The 7,841-nt window shown below is 47.4% G+C and overlaps 1 pseudogene; it reads right to left on the bottom strand.

Annotated features, from left to right (window-relative positions):
• The window catches only part of LOC111971251 (serine/threonine kinase NLK-like), a 37,400-nt pseudogene extending 34,246 nt beyond the window's left edge, over positions 1-3,154 (bottom strand).
• Positions 3,155-7,841: the final 4,687 nt, after the last annotated feature.

Here is a 7,841-nt window from a genome sequence, read left to right as displayed (position 1 = left end):
CAAACCGCCAGGCCACCAGCCCTCCAAGACCCCCCCCCCCCTCAGTTTCCCAAGAGCTGCCCCCAACCATCCGAGACCCCCCCAACAGTCCCCCGAGAAAAAAAAATAATAATAACCCCCCCCCCCCTTACAACCAACAAAATGAACAAAAGAGAAAGAAAAGGAAAACAGAAATACAATGCAAGAAACAAAATAAATCAAGGACCACAAAAATCATAACAGCAAAGCCAACTGAATATATTTGAGTGCATGTATGGCACTATTTTATTAAATAATCTATTTACATGTGTGTGTGTCCATGTGTGCATTTGAATGAGAGTGTGTTCATATGCATGTGTACAAACACCTGCATGTCATTGCTATTCATTGGAAGGTTGGTTATCCACGATGTCACAATGCATGGCAGAAATGTCAAGTTATGTATCACTAGATTTATTCCAATATTAATGGTATACTGGGCAACTTTCATAAGGTCTGCATGCCGTATATGGAATACAGTATGACAAAAAATGAGACTGTATTGAAAACATGCCCCACGTCAGGGGAGATACCTATTTGGGCAATTTTTAGCTGCTGGACAGCTCAGTCCTGGCCCTGGGGGTCGACCGCCCAGTGGGTTGTCACCTCTGGCCTTGGCATAACACACCCAAAACCAATAATGAATGGGTCATATTGGATTGTGTAGAAATGCAGGAAATTAGCTTTAGATGCCCCCGCAAAAAAAATGGGGGAGGACCCCCAGACCACCCCACAGGTTATGCCCCCCCCCCACTTCTAAAACCAAAGTTGTGCCCCTGGTTAAAGTAATGAAATACCAAGAAAATTGTCAAGTTCCTTCCTCTTTACCTTCTCTTTCTCCACCCCTCTCTCCCTCTCTGTCAGTCAAACATATGCAACAGACACAGGGAGTGTGAAAAGGACATTGTTTCCTGAGGTAAGAAATCCCATGGTTCAGGGTGGGGCTGAAGAGATATCGGATTGTGCGTGTGTGTTTTCAGCTTTGATATGTAAAGAGAGGACATCAAGGTGCATCYGCTGAGTCTGCAGCAGCTGTGACTCTTGACAACAAGAAAACCTCTCTGCCCCTCCATACCCCCTCCTATCTAGTTGTTTATTGGGGATTGCATATGTGTTTATTGAATTGGAATAATATTGAATAAACATAGTGGTCYTCTGTGGCTCAGTCAGTAGAGCATGTAGCTTGGAATGCCAGGATTCGATTTCCRCTGGGACCACGCATACAAAATTGTATGTGTGTCGCTTTGGTTAAAAGTGTCTCATAAATGGCATATATTATTATTCTAATATTATTGTAGACTGTGTASAATTGATCAATTGAGTAAATTATACCTGATCCTGTGTCTCAAATGGCACCCCCCACCCTATTCCATACACAGTGCACCACTTTGGTAGTGTACTATATAAGGAATAGGGTGCCTTTTGGKACACAAGACCTGCATTCTCACCAGGTAAAGGCTCTTCATTCAGGGCGGCTGTGTCCACTGTGGATGGGGGAGGGGCTATGTGCTCTGTAGGGGGGCTCTGTGCAGAGCCAGTCATGTCCGGAAGCAGCTCTGATTGGAGGGCTGTCTCAGACTGAGTCTGTGAGAGAGGAGTCTGGGGAAATGAGAGCAATAATTAGCTGCTGAGGACTTGAAAGTGGGATACCTAGTCAGTTGTACAACTGAATGCATTCAACTGAATGKGTCTTCTGCATTTAACCCCTCTGAATCAACATCCACATCTTCCAYGCCCGGGGAACAGTGCCTTGCTCAGGGGCAGAACAACAGATTTTTACCTGGWCAGCTCGGGGATTCGATCCAGCAACCTTTCGGTTACTGGCCCAATGCGCTAACCACTAGGCTACCTGAAATACACATCAATGGGGGATCATGCCACCTTTGACCCCAGTCACCACACACACAAGCTCTTACTCTTGCCCTCATAAGCAGTACTACAACAAATCTGTAAGGGGCACAGTTCACAAGCTGTCAGTTTAAGACTTATTTGACATCATAAACATAATAAGCATGTGTATGATCCCAGGATCCCAAGTGCATTCACTTCTGCAGCCATAGCACYCTGATGAGTGAGACACTAAACAGAATGTGTATCTTTATTTCTCTGACACACACACACAAACTTACCTGAAACAGAAAATTACTCCAAGAAGAATCCATTTTGAAGCACGATGATGTCAGATACTTTTATTCCAGGTGTCAAAACTAGAACTATATATCCCCCTGAGACTTGGGGCCAACCAACCATAGGCTGGGGCCAACTGATGAATCACTCCACCYGCTGTAATAGCCTACCTAGTTCCTCTCTGCAGTTTCAAATATCAAAAGGTGAATATTTCTGTGTGAAAGTTTAAATCGCGGTGCATTCAATAAAATAAATTATTGAAGATGAATGATCAATTTTGAAAGGCTGTCAGCTATATGACAATATTATATGACAGTAATGATGTTAGACTAAAATGTTGTTATATGGTGTGGGACGAAAGGATGCAACATGACTAAAATGCGACAAAATGGTTGATGCATGCTTTTAATTATGCATTTACATTGTATATTTATATTATAGCCCAAGGAAAAATTATATTCWCAAATCGATGCATAAATTTGGTTATTGAAAATAAGGAAAAATATATCAAAAGTAATAATAAGTCCGCAGTTGTTTGTAAATGCGTGGAGGAAGRGTCATTTATTTCGATAGCTCCGAGAGGCCAAAGCGGTGGTGGATTCCAAAGCCTCGGTGTTGCGTAAAATCGTGTCCCTAGCTAGACAGTCCCTGATCGGCCGCAATCCAAGCTTCGCCTCGGCTTTTCAAACGAGAGGATGACATCTTTCTTTTTTTCTATTTCTCTCTCCCTCCCACCCTCGCTGTCTGTCTTCCTTTTATTTATTTTTTTAAATCTCTTCCCTCTCCCCTCTCTATCTATCCCCCGCCGCCGCGTCCCCTGTTTAAAGGGGAAGTATTTTGTGTAGCCTATGCACCCTCCTCTCGGTTCTTGTCTCTCCGTGGCGTGCGCTGTTTTCAATAGACCCGTGCATCCGCCTTCTTGCCTCCGTCAGTTCGGCCGACAGAAATAACTATTTTATCAACAGCTAGTAATGCAATAGAATTGCCCAACTCCAAACTTACATATCACAACATCCTTATAGTGAGATAATATTGAGAATACCCAACTACCTGACATCAAGAGAAACGTATGAGAGCAATAAAACAAGATCACACGCATCTTAAAGGTAAATATACACGCTGCAGGTGCAACAGCTTCATAGCAATAGGAATATATACATTTGAAGTCGGAAGTTTACATACACCTTAGCCAAATACATTTAAACTCAGTTTCACAATTCCTGACATTTAATCCTAGTAAAAATTCCCCAGGGCCTGCACTAGACACATCAGTGCATTCTGACCCTTTCTGGGTTGCTCAACTCACAACTCCAGGCCATCTCTGTAGACTGTGTAGATGCAAACTAGACCATCCTGGAGAAAGTAACCAGTCTGTATTCACACACACAACGTGCAGCAGTAGGAGGTGTCTTTGTGTTTAGAGTGTTCTGTTTGTCTAAGGTTCTGGGTAGCCAGTGAATCAGTGCAGACTTGGTGTAAGCACATCTAGTCACTTGCAAGTGCAGAATACAAAAAGTGAAGTCATGAAGGAAAGACGTATACCAGCCAGTGACTTTGCAAAATAACTAAAAGAAAATTTCAATAGAACTTTGATGGAGGCTGCAGCTAGGGCAGATATTGAGAATAATTGTAGAACAGATATGGGCAGGTGAGAAGAATAGCAGACAGATATGGGCAGGTGCAGGTGAGAAGAATAGCAGTCAGATATGGGCAGATGGTGAGAAGAATAGCAGACAGATATGGGCAGGTGAGAAGAATAGCAGACAGATATGGGCAGGTGAGAAGAATAGCAGACAGATATGGGCAGGTGAGAAGAATAGCAGACAGATATGGGCAGGTGCAGGTGAGAAGAATCGAATGTCAGATATGGCAGATAGTGAGAAGAATAGCAGAGCAGATATGGGCAGATAGTGAGAGAATAGCAGACAGATATGGGCAGGTGAGAAGAATAGCAGACAGATATGGGCAGGTGAGAAGAATAGCAGACAGATATGGGAGGTTGAGAAAGAATAGCAGACAGATATGGGCAGGTGCAGGTGAGAGAAATAAGCAGACAGACATGGGAAGATACAGGTGAGAAGAATAGCAGACAGACAATGGGCAGGTACAGGTGAGAAGAATAGCAGACAGACATGGGCAGGTACAGGTGAGAAGAATAGCAGACAGATATGGGGAGGTGAGAAGAATAGCAGACAGATATGGGGAGGTGCAGGTGAGAAGAACCATATTGGTATGTGGAAAAAGCGCATCTCTCTCTTTCTTTCTCCTTTCCTCAGTCTCTTTCATTTGTTCCTCCTCTCCCGCCCTTTCTTTTCTCCCCCTCCTTCTCCTCCCTCCCAGCCCACTCGTGTAAGCAGCCAGAGAGCCCGGCCCATGTGGAGGTGATGGGGATGGACCTGCCAGGGTTTGGCTACACCCTCCTCACTCCTGCCCAGGCTGGGTTTCTTCTGTCCGGGGGCTCGGAACACCCGCGTCTGCAAGTCCCGACGGTACCCTGGACCGGGAAGATGCCCATTTGTCGAGGTACAGGACAGGAACATGACATGTCCAGTGTGTTTGTTTGTGTCTGTGTGGCTCCAGGGTGAAGTTCCACCTAACTTTCCACCAATCCTAACCTTAGCCATCCGTGTGTGTGTGTGCGTGTGCGTGTGTGCGGTGTGGCGTGTGTGTGTGTGTGTGTGTGTGTGGTGTGTGTGCGTGCGTGCGTGCGTGCGCGTGCGTGCGTGCGTGGCGTGCGTGCGTGCGTGCGTGCGTGCGTGCGCGTGCGTGCGTGGTGCGTGCGTGCGTGCGTGCGTGCGTGCGTGCGTGCGTGGTGCGTGCGTGCGTGCGTGCGTGCGTGCGTGCGTGCGTGCGTGCGTTGTAATGGCAATATGCTGATACAGTACAGAGGCTCTCTTGTGCCGCAGGCCGTGATTGCAGCCGCAATGGTATGGAGCATATTCACACACACTCCTGGCCACTGCTGCATCGCACAGCTGTGCACTGCAGGCCACAGAGTAATTACACACACATTAACAGATGTGTAATGTTGTGGGAGAAGTTCCCACTGTGCAGGCTGCTCTGCTACCACTGCAGCAGACAGCATCTTGTGCTATTCTAGTGTCTATCATGCCAGTGCAGTGGAACAGACAGGACACCGATGGCACTTACCTTCACTGTCATGTAGAGGCCACAGAAACACGCCCTACTCGCATAACCCCATACATGCTTATTTCTGGGTTTCTCACTTCGTCTTGTTTCTCTTACCAGATACCTTTTATACTTTTATTACCAAAAACATAATGAGAGGAAGCTTGCAAGTAAGCATGTCATTGTACTATGTAGACTCTCGCTGTATCCTGTGAATATCCGGAGGACAAATCAACTTTGATTTGATTAGAATTTTCTATCATTTGTACAAGATGTCATGCTTGACTTTTACATTCAGGACACACCATATGCATTTATTACCCAGATTACCCAGATCCAGATATTTAGAAATTCCACATCCAGAACTCTAAATGGAACTGACAATAGAACTCAGAATTCGACCCCAAGAGTTAAATTGCATTATCTCTTGATGTGTGTTGCTGATGTACATCAATACATGATTAGTAAGTCCCCGATGGGGAAGTTGATGTGACATAATGGGACTAATGCTGTTTTTTTGTCTCCTATAGCTGGGTCCCAAACTCTCAGAGAAGCCCATCAAGCCAGTGGCAGGGACACCCAGTCCCAAGCTGAACGGTGAGTGCCTGACTGAAGTGTCATCACCACACACACACATACACAGACACAGACACACACACCACACACACACACACCACACACACACACACACACACACACACACACACACACACAACACACACACACACACACACACACACACACACACACACCATTACAGCAACATCAAAAATAGCAATGTTCTGATTACAAAATATTACTCTGATGCCGGTACTGTAAAGTGCAGCTAGCATTCACAAACAGAATGAATATGAACAGCTTCATCTGGCCTCGCAGGGGGCGAGCGCTTCGCTAATAGCACCTCAGAAGGACTGGTGTCCTTAATTCAATTGAGTGCCCCTCTTGAGGGACTAGAAAGTTAATGAAGAATGGAAAAAAGTGAGTCTGACGGTAAAACGTCCCGGCAGCACAGGCCTGACAGTCTTATGCTCTCTCTCGTTCTCTCTCTCTCTCTATTTCTCTTTTACTCTTTCTCTCTCACGGAGTAATCTGTGGTGCCGTGATACTGTAACGCTCGTCTTTCTCCTCTTCTGAGGAGGAGCAAGGATCGGACCAAAATGCAGCGTATTGTGAAGACATAAACACGTTTATTTAAACGAAGACGAAAAAAACACTTGAACAAACCACAAATAACAAATGACGTGAACAGACCTGAACTTGAGAACCAAAACACATGAACGCACGAACAGACGGAACACACGAACGAACGAAACGAAACGAAACAGTCTCGTGTGGTACAAACACTGACACAGGAACAATCACCCACAAACAGTGTGAACAGCCTACCTTAAATATGGTTCTCATCAGAGGAAACGTAAAACACCTTCCCCTGATTGAGAACCATATCAGGCTAGTTGACAACCTAAACATAGAAACAAATAACATAGACTGCCCACCCAGCTCACGTCCTGACCATACTAAAACAAAGACAAAATAAAGGAAATAAGGTCAGGAACGTGACAGTACCCCCCCCCCCCCCCCCCCCAAGGTGCGGACTCCGGACGCAAACCTGAACCTATAGGGGAGGGTCTGGGTGGGCATCTGTCCACGGTGGTGGCTCTGGCTCTGGACGTTGTCCCCACCCCACCATAGTCAATCCCCGCTTCCGTGGCCTCCTCCTAACGGCCACCCTCCATATTAACCCCACTGGATTAAGGGGCGGCACCGGACTGGGGCGGCACCGGACTGAGGGCAGCACCGGACTGAGGGCAGCACCGGACTGAGGGGCAGCACCGGACTTGAGGGGCAGCTCCGGACTGAGGGGCAGCACGGACTGAGGGGCAGCACCGGACTGAGGGGCAGCTCCGGACTGAGGGGCAGCACCGGACTGAGGGGCAGCTCCGGACTGAGGGGCAGCACCGGACTGAGGGGCAGCTCCGGACTGAGGGCAGCTCGGACTGAGGGGAGCACCGGACTGAGGGGCAGCACGGATCTGAGGGGCGCACCGGACTGAGGGGCAGCTCCGGACTGAGGGGCAGCACCGGACTGAGGGGCAGCACCGGACTGAGGGGCAGCACCGGACTGAGGGGCAGCACCGGACTGAGGGCAGCACCGGACTGAGGGGCGCCGACTGAGGGCAGCACCGGACTGAGGGGAGCACGGACTGAGGGCAGCACGGACTGAGGGCAGCACCGGACTGAGGGGCAGCACCGGACTGAGGGGACAGCTCCGGACTGAGGGGCCAGCACGGACTGAGGGGCGAGCTCCGGACTGAGGGGCAGACACGGACTGAGGGGCAGTGTGTGTTCGTTCGGACACTTGTGGAAGGCTAACGTTTGAAACGTTTGACTCAAGTTAAACAATTTAAAGACAATGCTACCAAATACTAATTGAGTGTATGTAAACTTCTGACCCACTGGGAATGTGATGAAGAAAGAAAGAAAAGTTGAAATAAATCATTCTCTCTACTATTATTCTGACATTTTACTATCTTAAAATACAGTGGTGATCCTAACTGACCTAAGATG

This window comes from Salvelinus sp. IW2-2015, linkage group LG13, assembly GCF_002910315.2.
Source record: "Salvelinus sp. IW2-2015 linkage group LG13, ASM291031v2, whole genome shotgun sequence".
Classification (NCBI taxonomy): Eukaryota; Metazoa; Chordata; class Actinopteri; order Salmoniformes; family Salmonidae; genus Salvelinus; species Salvelinus sp. IW2-2015.
Note: the sequence above shows the minus strand (reverse complement) of the source record. Positions and strands in the feature narration are given on the sequence as shown.